Here is a 15,059-nt window from a genome sequence, read left to right on the forward strand (position 1 = left end):
GGTTAAGCTTTTTCAGTTACTTTAATTTTTTATTTATTAGTTACTATTTTTAGTTTTTATTTATAGTTGAAAATCCAAAAAAGAAAAATAATACCAAAAATTACTTACTTGTTATAGCATGTGACAAACCAGTAGGATGAATGCCTAAAAGTTATTTCTTTTGTTTATGAAATGTATTTAAAGCAAATAAACCAAAAAGCTATGAGAAAATACATGGTGGATTTTAGGTATTTAAAAAAAATTAGAATTATTAATTTTCACATTAAATGACAATTCCTCATAATATAAATTAAATTACATATACAACATAACACATAATATTCTACTTTACAAGCATATTATAAACATTCACAACCAAGCCAATCTTTCAAGATAGCTAGAACACATGACCTCAAATATGAACACAGAAACTCAAGTTTAGTTTTAATCCCCAAGAACATCAATAAAGAAAGGACTCGAAATCCATATATAAACACTAAAACTAGCTTTATAAGTCATTCCTTTCCACTTCATTGAGACGAGCACTTATCAGATTCGTTGAAGATCCAGATGTGATAAAACTAGGACTCTCCACAGGCTTCATGTCTAATAAATTGGTAAAAAAAAAGTTTGGCATCAGTTCATTTACAATCACATAACAACAGTACTTTTTTTGATAGATTGGTTTCATTTTCACTTACCTCCTAGTCAACGTATCGATATTGTAAAATCGGTCTAGGAGAGAACGCGACATCATTCATCACACCCATCCTTTGCCTCTTAGTTCCCTGGCCGATTCCCAAATCAATCTGTAAATCACCTTAAAAGTATGATATCATAAGTTAGATGATATCATGTTATAATAACCGAAAAACGTGCATGATAAAGAAAAAAATAAACAAGCGCAAGAGTTTTTACCCGAAATCCTATAAACAGCCAGCAAGTAATGATATCATAAGTTAGAAAATTCTTATCCAACCTGCAATTGGGATAAAGATGAGTGAGAACATGAAAGTGGATCTGCTCCTCCATTAGGAAGGTGGTTGTGTTGGGGGATGAATTTAGAATGGTGAATGGAGGGTATTTATAGAGTGGCATGCCATTGATATGGTTGATCAAGTGGAGGAAAAGTGGTTGTCTAGGGTTTGTCAAGGGCAATAACGTCATTTTGTATCCTCTAGGGTTTACATCAATGACCAATACATAAATGGGCTCAAACAATTTTCATTTCTTTCAGGTATTAATGGCTAATATTTTATAACTTGTTAGATATTAATTAAGTATTTTAGAAATAGAATGAGAAAAACAAATAAACTTTTTATATATGCTAGGAAATTGAAGAGGTTTAGATTCAATCTAGCTCTCTTAAAATTAATGTTATCTTAAAATTAGTATTTCTTGGCGGAGGACCAAAATACAAAAATAATAGACGAGATTAAAAAATCTAGAATGAAAAAGTGTGGACGTTCACTCGACTCGACTTATTGCTCGGCTTGTGACGACAACTTGGAAACTCTTTGATGTTAAACACCTTTAACGTTACGAATCAAAAGTTCATCTAACTTAATTAGAAATTCATAGAGTGTCGTACACGTACACATATGTGATATTGAGACCTCTGTGATGTATAGCTTTGATGTCCTGTAGTCTACTTGGTTAAACTCTCAACTGGAAATTTAGATCAAGTAAAAGATGATATCTAAGTAGTATATATGTTGATGCATATTAGATGTGATAAAATGCCACAAAAAAAAATTGTTACTAAATTGAATACAAACTCCATAGAAGAAATCTTATAACTAGTCAACGATAAATAAAATGTGTAGGTACAACTAGCGGAGGATCTAGTCGCCTAATCTTGTGCGGAATCCAACCGGGAAAGCAAACCGAGATTGAGATAGACACGAGACACAGAGATTCAATGTTTAACACACACTTGTATATATATGAGAAGAGTTCCGGTTACAAGATTACAATATAAAGTTCACACACACTAAACTCTCTCTCAGTTCTCGGTTCTGTGTTCTGTCCCCCATCTTGTGTTTGCAGGTCTGCTGTATATATAGGAACAAAAACGACGAAACACCTTAGTCCACAATGGACCTCGACGAAACACCAATGTGACGAAACAAGGTGTGTTTCGTCACACTCTCAAATCGACGAAACATGTTTTTCTTCAGCAGGTTGTTTCGTCACATATGGAGGTATTTCGTCATATGAGGAGATCGTTGGAATGTAAGCCCAAACAAAGTGATTCTGGCCCAAATAGCATTTAATTTACGTGGATATATATGCAGACTCATTTAAGGTTTGTTGCATGCATAAGTTTTCTAGATATAATGTGACATCATCATGACGATGTCATGGTGATGTCAGCTCGCGGCTCTTCGTGCTTCGCGTGTCGAACTCTGGGGCGCGCGACGGAGGAATGTCGCGACGTCGGTCTTGAGGCGAACCGAACCGAGTCGCGACCACATAAAGTGTATCAACAAACTCCCCCTTGGACGCTACTCGTGAGGTTCGTCTTCCATGTCGGAGGATCTTCAAAGTCTTCACGCGTCGAAAGTAGAAAGTGTATCAACAAACTCCCCCTTTCATTTAGGAAGTGTGTTAACAAACTCCCCCTTAAAATAAACTCCATTTTCAGCACTTAGATCCTTGAGGTGTTGATGATAGGTCAGCGGCAACTCGATCATCTTTATCTTTTGAGTGCCTCCATGTCGTGTCTTCATTCTGAAGCTTGTCTTCTATCACGTTCGCATCTGCACATAAAAGAAGGCTAAACACGTAATGAGAACAACTGCTTGGAATATAGTTAACATAAACAAACGACACACATGTGACCATTTTTTAATCAACTACCGCCCGACAGTTTGAAAGTTTAACAAATTTGTTCAATTTTAGTTTTTAACTTTCAAAACTTGCAAATTTCGACCGTTTATGAAGATTTAGTTGTTTTGGTTTTCGTTCAGGTTTCAGGTGTCGAAGACTCGAGTTCCAACATTGGGTAATCAAAAGAAATTAGAAATAAAATCTTTTTGGCTTTTATAAAGTTTATATTAAAACACACCTAAAATCTTTTTGGTATTTAGAATATTTCAAATGTAAAGACTGAAAGCAGTAAATAAATATATACAAAGATGCAGAAACTAAAAGCATTGAATAAATATTTACATACATTCTTTTTGCGAGTTTCGAGGGTAAGAGAATCATATCAGTGTACGGTCACGCCAAAACGCTCTTGTTGTTCAGTTAGTTAACATTTAGATAAGCATCCTATAACGATTATCGGTATTGTTGTCCACATAAGCTCAACTTATCAGATGTAATCGCGGCGATGGGATATGATTAGTGTATGATTTATACTTACCGACCGGTGTTCATCCACACACGACACATTCCCGTATCAAGGTATGCACGAGAGTTCGTCTTACTGGTGAGTATACCATTTATCATCTGTTTTGACGCATATGAAAATGTGAGATACTCACTTACTTTGAATTGAAAACAAGCCATGTGTGATAGAATCACTTATTGATGAGGAACTTGATTTTCAGATGTATGAGGGCACAAGAGCAAGTCCGTGAACAGGTCAGTACTAACGTACAGCAAAGAGACGAACTTGACTCCCGGATAAATGTGATATATTATCACTTATTTTGTGGACATGTGATTGTTGATCACTTATTGAGGTCGTATGCAGTATGTACACGTATGTATGGTATCATGGAAGATCTAGACTTTGTCTCCGTTATAATCGGTAAAAGAAACAACCATGATACCCAGATGATAAAAATCATAAAGACCACATATCTCAGAACCTCGGCAATCTATCAAACGAAATTTCGGTACTAAGACCATATGCCAATGAGCGATTCCCACACAGTCTTCAGTCGATTTAAGTTTATATCACCCTGCATACTTTAAAATGATTGTGAGCCTACCGATACATCTTATATAGAGCTGGTTATCGTTTTTCATTTTAGGTTTAAAGAGGTTTCGGCAGACCACTGATGTACTATCATTTTCTCCTTTTCTCGCCAGGAAACTCATTTTTGTTTTTCTATTGTTTTTGTGTTTTTGAAATTTTTCGATGTTTTTGAATTTTTCAAATTTGGATTTACTCCCCCTAAAATGTAAAAACTATGAGAAATTAAGAAAACACAAACAAATATTTACAAAAATTCTTTCCCGATGTTGGTTTTACTCTGGTTTGACCTTAATGCCGTTTACCATTAGTAAAAAGTCAAATCGTGATTTGTCAAAAGCTTTGGTAAAAAGGTCGGCACGTTGGTCATCGGTGTGGACCTTAACAACATCGATAAGTCTTTTATCAAAACAATCATGTATAAAGTGATATCTGATTTCGATGTGTTTGGTCTTTGAATGCTGCACAGGATTTCTAGTGATCTGTAAGGCAGCAGTATTATCAACGAAAATAGGAGTAGATAGGAATTCAAAACCGTAGTCGCGCATTTGTTGTTGGATCCACAAGACTTGGGAGCAACAACTTGAGGCAGCAATGTATTTAGCTTCACAAGTTGATGTAGCAACACAAGTCTACTTCATACACTACCATGTGACCAGGCGATTTCCTAAAAACTGACATCCAGCCGTTGTGGATTTGCCGTCGATTTTGCAGCCACCAAAATCAGAATCACTGAATGCGATCAAGTCGAAGCTATTATCCCTAGGGTACCAAAGACCGGTGTCCGGGCAACCCTTCAAATAGGTAAAAATCCTCTTTACAGCTGCTAGATGTGAGGCCTTCGAGTTCGCTTGATATCGGGCGAGCAGGCACGTAGGATACATTATGTCGGGCCTCGAGGCTGTGAGATACATAAGAGATCCGATCATTGTGTGATAAAATGAAGAGTTAACGCTTTCACCCTTCAAGTCTGGAGTAATCCCGTGATTCTGCAGAAGTGGGGTACCAATAGGCGTCGCTTCGGACATCTGGAACCGGCTCAAGATGTCTCTGACATATTTAGTCTGATGGATGAATATCCCAGACTCCGTTTGTTGAACATGTAGGCCCAAAAAGAAGTTCATTCCCCCCATGGCGCTCATCTCGAATTTCTCCTGCATAACACGCTCGAAGTCCCTACACAAAACATCGTTAGTTGAACCAAAAATAATATCATCTACGTATACCTGAACCAACAGAAGATCACCATCTTTTTCTTTGATGAAAAGTGTGCAATCGATAAGACCCAGGCGAAAACCATTCTCCAGCAGATAGTTAGATAAGGTTGCGTACCAAGCTCTCGGTGCTTGATGTAATCCATAGAGAGCTTTGTTGAGCAACCAAACCCGATCAGGATGAATAGGATCTTCAAAACTCCCGGATGTTGTTCGACATACACCTCTTCTTCAACCACACCATGTAAGAATGCACTTTTCACGTCCATTTGATAAACCTTGAATCCCCTGAAGGAAGCATAGGCTAGAAAAATCCGAATAGCTTCAAGACGTGCAACCGGAGCATAAACTTCATTGTAGTCTATCCCTTCAATCTGACGAAAACCTTGAACAACTAATCTCGCCTTGTTTCGGACAACTACTCCACGGTCATCTTTCTTGCATTTGAAAACCCAACGGGTGCCAATCTTCTTGTAGTTTTCAGGCTTCTCAACCAATTTCCAGACACCTGGCTTCTGGAATTGTTGCAGTTCCTCCTGCATAGCTTCCACCCAAGAATTATCTTTTAACGCTTCTTTCCAAGACTTTGGTTCTTCTTGTGAGACATAACATGCGAAGGACGAATCCTTCTACAAACCCGATTCTCTAATTGCTGCATATAAGCCAGCATTGTTGTTGTTTCTTAACTGATTTCTCGTCTGCACGCCACTATGAACATTACCAATGATGTTTTGTTGAGGATGAGTATTATGGATTCTTGTTTCTGGATTATCTGGAACTGGAACATTTATACCTAGATTGTTGAAGTTGAGATCAACAACCAAATCAATACCCTGAACTGGCGAAGAGGATGATGCAGTAGCTTCAGCTGTTTTAGGACAGTCCTCAGGAGGTGTTGCCTCAGAAGTACCGTGCACAGCTGTTGTAGGAGCTTCTTGGTCTGCATCGAGAAATTCATCATCCTCTGAAGGACATACAAATATCATTAACCCTTGGAGCAGATAAGAGAATCCAGTCTTTCGGGATCTTGAAACCGGGCTTCAGCACATAACAACCATTAGCATCAAAGTGCACCGAAAACTTCTTATCACAAATTTGAGAAACACTTAGAAGATTGTGATCAAGTTGTTGCACAAAATTGATCTTGTCAAAGCTGACAACCCCGTTGGAAACCATTCCTTCACCAGTAATATATCCGCCTTTATGTCTAGCAAAAGCAACATAACATCCTCTAATAGATTTAACGTCGTAGAGAAGCCTCATGTCGCCTGTCATGTGCCTGGATGCCCCCACTATCAACAATCCAAAGACTATTGATAGTTCCTCCTGGAACACCCTGCACATGAACTTAAATGATCAATTGGAGATGGGACCCAAGCCTTCGTGGACTTGGGTCTTCCATTTTCATAGACAAAAGTTATTTTGACTTTGCGATGATTTGGGATTGGTGATGCTCCCCCTGAGTTTGCGGCAAATTTAGGTTTCCATGTCTGTTGAGTTTTACCAGTTTGATTGTTTGAAATTTTAACTTCATGATTGTTGACGTTTTTGAAATTTCTGGTTTGATTGAAACAGATTATTCTTGATCCACATCGGTTTTAAGTGCCTTTTCAATAACCTTGATTTGTTTGTGTTTGTGTTTCTTCTCCCTTTTTCACAAGGCGAGGATCTTGTTTTGGAGAAACGGATCGCTTTTGGTAATTTTGCTCAACGGGAACATCAACTTTTGCTTTTAGCTTATGAAGATATGGACAATTTTGAATGATATGTCCAAATTCACCACACTCACAACATGATCTTCGTTCAACAAACCCCGAAGTATCATGTTTATGTCTCATCGATGACCTTTTTGATGAACTTTGTATTTTCGAAGTACTTGGTCCTGAGTTGTTTTGATCATTTCTTTGCAAAATTCTAACTTGCTTAACATAATCTATGTTAGATTTGTTTTCAAATGTTTCAATTTTTATCCGTTCCCTTTGACTTCACAAAGTTCACCTTTTTGTTCTTCCTCTGGTTTTGTTCCTTTCAACCTTGAGTTGTCGATTTTCCTTTTGGTTTAGTGTGATTTTGCTGAGTTTTCTTTGTTGGTAATTTCTGATTGCCATACTGTTTTCGAATTTCAGCCTTTGGAATCGGAGGGCATTGTGGTACCACAACTCCTGAGCTCAACTCTCCCAAAAACTTACTTGTCGAATCTTCAAAAACTTTGTTGATTAAAGATTGATTTATATTTTTAATCAGAAAATCGTTGTTTGAATAAACTTTATCATCGCCAACTAGAGTGTACAACAAATTCACACTCTCAGACTCTCGTGCATAGTGGACTCAACCTGAACAGTCTTAGCCGGTTTTGCGGGAGGATTACATAGAATGTGATTCTCGAGAGGTATGTCCTTTTCTTTGATAACTGCTTCAGACTGTGCAGAGTCAGTATCATCGGATTCATCATCCGAAGAATCAGCATCCTCAACAATGACTGGAGGATCCTGATTTTGTTCAGCAGTTGATACTTTCGTATCTGCTGACCCATTCGAATCTGATGATACTTCCTTTATGTAACCAAGTCCAGCTGCAAACTCCTCAACTTTTAAAGGAACAGATGACTCAAATTGAGGCTTATCCTCCTCATCGGGCATTGCAGTATAATTGTGTCTGTACGGTGGAGGACACTTCTTATATCCAATGCATGTGACATCCTTTTTCTCCTTCTGTATGTTAATGATGTGATCCAACACATACCTAGAGTTTGAGTAACTATTTAACTTAAGCTGGATCGCCTCATTTTCACACTTGACACAGGCCAACTCTTTTTGTGCTTCCTTGAGCCTAGTGATGTAATTATTTATAGCAGTTTGTTTTCTTGAAACTATTTTTACTAGCTCGGTTTTATCTTCCCTTAATGTGTCAATTACTTTCTTAAATTCTTTTTCATGATTTTTATGGAACAAGTTGGCCTCTGTGCATTTCGCAAGATCCACGATCAAACTTTGATTGTGGATAAATGTCACGTCATACTTGCTTTGCAAATCATCGTATTTGCTTTGCAAGTCAGACAACCTAGCACCTAAATCAGACAATCTATCATCTAAAACAATGCAATTATCACATTTATCAGATTTAGATTCATCGACACATACCTGACTTGACGAACTGCCAACATTAGCCATAAAGGCTGAATGATGAGAAGACAAAGAAGAAGAATAAGCAGCTTGATCCACCAGAATAGATCTTCTGTCATTTCTTGCTTTAGCTTCCCTTAAGAGCTCCTCAACATCTGCATCAATGGACTCATGTGACACTTCATCCGTGCCGTCTTCTCCTGAACTTGAGGTTTCCTCATCTGAGCTCCCACTATAACCAGAACTGTCCTTATCAGAAGATTCTCCACCACACGCATGCGTTAGATCCTTGACAACTTCAGCAAAACAAGCTGTTCCACCCTGATCACCGTTACCTAGTTGAATTGACCAGTCACAACCTTCATCAACTTGAACCACAAGAGCTCGGTTGTTGTTTGATGGACCTGCTTGATGAGTATTGTTTGCAGGCATCAAGGCACGCTCATTATTCCTGATCTGATTCTGATTCTGTTGATTGCCTTGATTTCTGAACAGATTCTGATTTCCATGTTGAGTTGGCTTCGTACATTCACGTTTGAAGTGACCCCGTTCACCATAGTTGAAACACTTGACCACCTGCTTATCGAACCCATACTTGGTATCTTTCTTGCTTTCGAAGCTGGTTCTACCGGTTCTTTCCATAAAATCTTTTGCTCGCTTCACAGCACTAGCAAATGCCCACTTGATATCCATCAAATCCATTTCATCCTTATCTATCTACTGATAATCTTCCTGAGTCAAATTGATGTTCCCAATTTGCCCTGCTACCAACCCACAGTATGCGCTCACCAAAGTGTTTAACAGCTCCATATGTTCCTTTGCCACCTCAACACTCACTTTCGAGAAACTTGAAGTGTCTAGCCGAACTGTGTTTGAATTAGTTGGTTAACCCGCGTTGACTGTTGATGAAGCGTTTCCATAACAGGCTTGTTGTTGACCTCTGTAGTTTGGATCAAGAAATGATGATACTCCAGTAGACTGATAGCTTTGCTCTGGGGCAGCTGGTTTCGGTGTTCCGTATATATCGGTGCTCGAGACGAAAGCCGTTTGAAGCGGAGCATGTTGAGTAGGTCTCGCAGCTGTGCTGGTACCTCCACAATTTCCATAGTACATATCAGGATTTTGTGGTACCGGCACTCTTTTTGCCTTCCTGATTTCCTCTTGATTCTTGTTCTCCATGAGTTGAATGAAATCATGGATGTTGGTTGCGGCTAGCGTGCCATTATACTTTAGAATTTCCAAGAAACCATTCTATTGAACTGGCAATGCGTCGACAAACTTTGTTACAACCTCTTCTGGAGTTACCACTACCCCAAAACGGTTCGGAACTGATTAAAACTTGATGAAACTCGGAGACCACACAACCTCGGAGCAGTTGATTGTTTTAAACATCGGAACTGTAAAAAAAAAAAAAACTCGGAAGCAATATAAAACAAGCAAACCTCGGACTGCCAAACTAACAAGCAAACCTCGGACTGTGAATGATCATCGGATAGGAATAATCATCGGACAGTATAAAACTCGGAGCATTGAAACAAGCAAACTTCGGACTTGTTAACAATGCAAAACTCGGTACTGTTTGACGTTTGTAACTCGGACCCAACAGTAATCTTTTGAAACTCAGACTTTGAAACTTGGACACTCCTAAAACTCGGAATACCTTCAATACTCAGAGCTTTTATCTTGTTTAAAACTGAAACTGAAACTCGGACATGGTGTGAACAATATAAAACCTCAGACATTTGAAAACTCAGACTAATAACCGACTTGTGTTAAAACTCAGACCCAAGTATCCAATCTCCGGACTATCTCCCTAGTGTGACTTCACACTAGTTCACCAAAACCCCGGAAACACAAACACAGAGTTTTTTTAAAAACTCATACAAGTTTAACACTAAGAAGAACTTGGACAGAGCAATTTTTGGATCAAACCTCATATCTGCAACAACTTGGAGAACAGAACAACCACGAACAGCTTCATTTTCTTCAACTTTTCTCCAAAATCTTCATGTCTTCAAGATGTTTGGCGGAAACAAACATCAAATCAAGAGCAATGGTGATTCAGAAGGCGGTTAGACCATTCTGAATCGGTAACCATAGCTCTGATACCACTGTGAAAGCACCGGATCGATTACGAACATCAAACATTGCACTTGATTCAAGACATGAAGAACAAAATATGAAGAACAAGATAGAAATATGTAGAAGATGAACTCTTTATTAATAAATCAGTCATCACAGATTACATACCAAAGGAGTAAACATCATCTACAAGCTGGTTTAGATCACAAAGATCTAAACCCTAGCTTTCTCTCACTAACACATAGTCTCTCTCTCTCTAGAATTCACACAGAAGGATGAACGAGTGGGAGAGGTGCACCAAGCTACAAGAGTTGCACAAAGCTTTCTCTGAATCGTTGCCCTAATCTACACAATACACACATATATATAGGCTAGGGACTAAACCTCGGACAAACCAATTCTCCACCAAAACTCAGACAAAAGTTCTCCCAAAACTTGGACAAGTTGTCCCTAGGAACTTCTTGGGACCAACTTTACATAAAACTCTGACTAAACAAAAAACCCTTCCAAACCTTGGACAAGTTGTCCCTAGGAACTTCTTGGGACAAATTGTCCCTAGGAACTTCTTGGGACTAACTTTGGGCACTTGTACAATAAAGACCCTAACAATTGGAAGCCATACACTTTTCACCCAAAGTGCATTAACAACTCCCCCTTGATCAATGCAGGTCTTCATGTGGTCTTGAATTCTTCGTTATGGTTGACTTTAACTTGGACTTCTGCTTTGGTTGACCAGAACTGATAAGCGACAGTTACCCGGCAGGAACTGCACTTACACTCTTTGGTTTGCATTTACAAGAAATATTTATTAAATAGTTTAAATTGTTCAACCCGTTTAACACATAGGGAACTAACCTAGTTAATTATATAAAGCGGAAGCGTGTACACTAAAATCAACTAACCCAATGATCCAATTACAACCATTAAAGAAACACAACCATAGAGGGTTTTCGAAAACCTAAGCTTCACACTTTGATTCAACGAATCGTCACTGATTCATAACATTTTATTTTTGGTTATAAAATTTAATTCATAACATTTTATTTTTGATCGCTGATTCTTTTTGTCGAAAATTCTTTATTGTTTAATGCACACAACTTTTTATTTTTTTACTTTAAATATTGTCTTGCGGGTTAAGCTTTTTCAGTTACTTTAATTTTTTATTTATTAGTTACTATTTTTTAGTTTTTATTTATAGTTGAAAATCCAAAAAAGAAAAATAATACCAAAAATTACTTACTTGTTATAGCATGTGACAAACCAGTAGGATGAATGCCTAAAAGTTATTTCTTTTGTTTATGAAATGTATTTAAAGCAAATAAACCAAAAAGCTATGAGAAAATACATGGTGGATTTTAGGTATTTAAAAAAAAATTAGAATTATTAATTTTCACATTAAATGACAATTCCTCATAATATAAATTAAATTACATATACAACATAACACATAATATTCTACTTTACAAGCATATTATAAACATTCACAACCAAGCCAATCTTTCAAGATAGCTAGAACACATGACCTCAAATATGAACACAGAAACTCAAGTTTAGTTTTAATCCCCAAGAACATCAATAAAGAAAGGACTCGAAATCCATATATAAACACTAAAACTAGCTTTATAAGTCATTCCTTTCCACTTCATTGAGACGAGCACTTATCAGATTCGTTGAAGATCCAGATGTGATAAAACTAGGACTCTCCACAGGCTTCATGTCTAATAAATTGGTAAAAAAAAAGTTTGGCATCAGTTCATTTACAATCACATAACAACAGTACTTTTTTTGATAGATTGGTTTCATTTTCACTTACCTCCTAGTCAACGTATCGATATTGTAAAATCGGTCTAGGAGAGAACGCGACATCATTCATCACACCCATCCTTTGCCTCTTAGTTCCCTGGCCGATTCCCAAATCAATCTGTAAATCACCTTAAAAGTATGATATCATAAGTTAGATGATATCATGTTATAATAACCGAAAAACGTGCATGATAAAGAAAAAAATAAACAAGCGCAAGAGTTTTTACCCGAAATCCTATAAACAGCCAGCAAGTAATGATATCATAAGTTAGAAAATTCTTATCCAACCTGCAATTGGGATAAAGATGAGTGAGAACATGAAAGTGGATCTGCTCCTCCATTAGGAAGGTGGTTGTGTTGGGGGATGAATTTAGAATGGTGAATGGAGGGTATTTATAGAGTGGCATGCCATTGATATGGTTGATCAAGTGGAGGAAAAGTGGTTGTCTAGGGTTTGTCAAGGGCAATAACGTCATTTTGTATCCTCTAGGGTTTACATCAATGACCAATACATAAATGGGCTCAAACAATTTTCATTTCTTTCAGGTATTAATGGCTAATATTTTATAACTTGTTAGATATTAATTAAGTATTTTAGAAATAGAATGAGAAAAACAAATAAACTTTTTATATATGCTAGGAAATTGAAGAGGTTTAGATTCAATCTAGCTCTCTTAAAATTAATGTTATCTTAAAATTAGTATTTCTTGGCGGAGAACCAAAATACAAAAATAATAGACGAGATTAAAAAATCTAGAATGAAAAAGTGTGGACGTTCACTCGACTCGACTTATTGCTCGGCTTGTGACGACAACTTGGAAACTCTTTGATGTTAAACACCTTTAACGTTACGAATCAAAAGTTCATCTAACTTAATTAGAAATTCATAGAGTGTCGTACACGTACACATATGTGATATTGAGACCTCTGTGATGTATAGCTTTGATGTCCTGTAGTCTACTTGGTTAAACTCTCAACTGGAAATTTAGATCAAGTAAAAGATGATATCTAAGTAGTATATATGTTGATGCATATTAGATGTGATAAAATGCCACAAAAAACATTGTTACTAAATTGAATACAAACTCCATAGAAGAAATCTTATAACTAGTCAACGATAAATAAAATGTGTAGGTACAACTAGCGGAGGATCTAGTCGCCTAATCTTGTATGGAATCCAACCGGGAAAGCAAACCGAGATTGAGATAGACACGAGACACAGAGATTCAATGTTTAACACACACTTGTATATATATGAGAAGAGTTCCGGTTACAAGATTACAATATAAAGTTCACACACACTAAACTCTCTCTCAGTTCTCGGTTCTGTGTTCTGTCCCCCATCTTGTGTTTGCAGGTCTGCTGTATATATAGGAACAAAAACGATGAAACACCTTAGTCCACAATGGACCTCGACGAAACACCAATGTGACGAAACAAGGTGTGTTTCGTCACACTCTCAAATCGACGAAACATGTTTTTCTTCAGCAGGTTGTTTCGTCACATATGGAGGTATTTCGTCATATGAGGAGATCGTTGGAATGTAAGCCCAAACAAAGTGATTCTGGCCCAAATAGCATTTAATTTACGTGGATATATATGCAGACTCATTTAAGTTTTGTTGCATGCATAAGTTTTCTAGATATAATGTGACATCATCATGACGATGTCATGGTGATGTCAGCTCGCGGCTCTTCGTGCTTCGCGTGTCGAACTCTGGGGCGCGCGACGGAGGAATGTCGCGACGTCGGTCTTGAGTCGAACCGAACCGAGTCGCGACCACATAAAGTGTATCAACAAACTCCCCCTTGGACGCTACTCGTGAGGTTCGTCTTCCATGTCGGAGGATCTTCAAAGTCTTCACGCGTCGAAAGTAGAAAGTGTATCAACAAACTCCCCCTTTCATTTAGGAAGTGTGTTAACAAACTCCCCCTTAAAATAAACTCCATTTTCAGCACTTAGATCCTTGAGGTGTTGATGATAGGTCAGCGGCAACTCGATCATCTTTATCTTTTGAGTGCCTCCATGTCGTGTCTTCATTCTGAAGCTTGTCTTCTATCACGTTCGCATCTGCACATAAAAGAAGGCTAAACACGTAATGAGAACAACTGCTTGGAATATAGTTAACATAAACAAACGACACACATGTGACCATTTTTTAATCAACTACCGCCCGACAGTTTGAAAGTTTAACAAATTTGTTCAATTTTAGTTTTTAACTTTCAAAACTTGCAAATTTCGACCGTTTATGAAGATTTAGTTGTTTTGGTTTTCGTTCAGGTTTCAGGTGTCGAAGACTCGAGTTCCAACATTGGGTAATCAAAAGAAATTAGAAATAAAATCTTTTTGGCTTTTATAAAGTTTATATTAAAACACACCTAAAATCTTTTTGGTATTTAGAATATTTCAAATGTAAAGACCGAAAGCAGTAAATAAATATATACAAAGATGCAGAAACTAAAAGCATTAAATAAATATTTACATACATTCTTTTTGCGAGTTTCGAGGGTAAGAGAATCATATCAGTGTACGGTCACGCCAAAACGCTCTTGTTGTTCAGTTAGTTAACATTTAGATAAGCATCCTATAACGATTATCGGTATTGTTGTCCACATAAGCTCAACTTATCAGATGTAATCGCGGCGATGGGATACGATTAGTGTATGATTTATACTTACCGACCGGTGTTCATCCACACACGACACATTCCCGTATCAAGGTATGCACGAGAGTTCGTCTTACTGGTGAGTATACCATTTATCATCTGTTTTGACGCATATGAAAATGTGAGATACTCACTTACTTTGAATTGAAAACAAGCCATGTGTGATAGAATCACTTATTGATGAGGAACTTGATTTTCAGATGCATGAGGGCACAAGAGCAAGTCCGTGAACAGGTCAGTACTAACGTACAGCAAAGAGACGAACT

At 37.5% G+C, this 15,059-nt stretch overlaps 2 long non-coding RNA genes across 2 annotated transcripts; both read right to left on the reverse strand.

The window, feature by feature from the left end:
- Window positions 1-320: 320 nt before the first annotated feature.
- On the reverse strand, window positions 321-1,027 carry LOC110903014. The gene is made up of 3 exons (XR_002571596.1): window positions 898-1,027; window positions 681-799; window positions 321-585 (listed from the first exon to the last, which is right to left on the reverse strand). It is a non-coding gene; the product is annotated as an uncharacterized LOC110903014 (long non-coding RNA).
- A 10,751-nt stretch (window positions 1,028-11,778) lies between these two features.
- On the reverse strand, window positions 11,779-12,485 carry LOC110903015. The gene is made up of 3 exons (XR_002571597.1): window positions 12,356-12,485; window positions 12,139-12,257; window positions 11,779-12,043 (listed from the first exon to the last, which is right to left on the reverse strand). It is a non-coding gene; the product is annotated as an uncharacterized LOC110903015 (long non-coding RNA).
- Between the last annotated feature and the right edge of the window lie 2,574 nt (window positions 12,486-15,059).

This window comes from Helianthus annuus, chromosome 13 (genome assembly GCF_002127325.2).
Source record: "Helianthus annuus cultivar XRQ/B chromosome 13, HanXRQr2.0-SUNRISE, whole genome shotgun sequence".
Taxonomy (NCBI): Eukaryota; Viridiplantae; Streptophyta; class Magnoliopsida; order Asterales; family Asteraceae; genus Helianthus; species Helianthus annuus.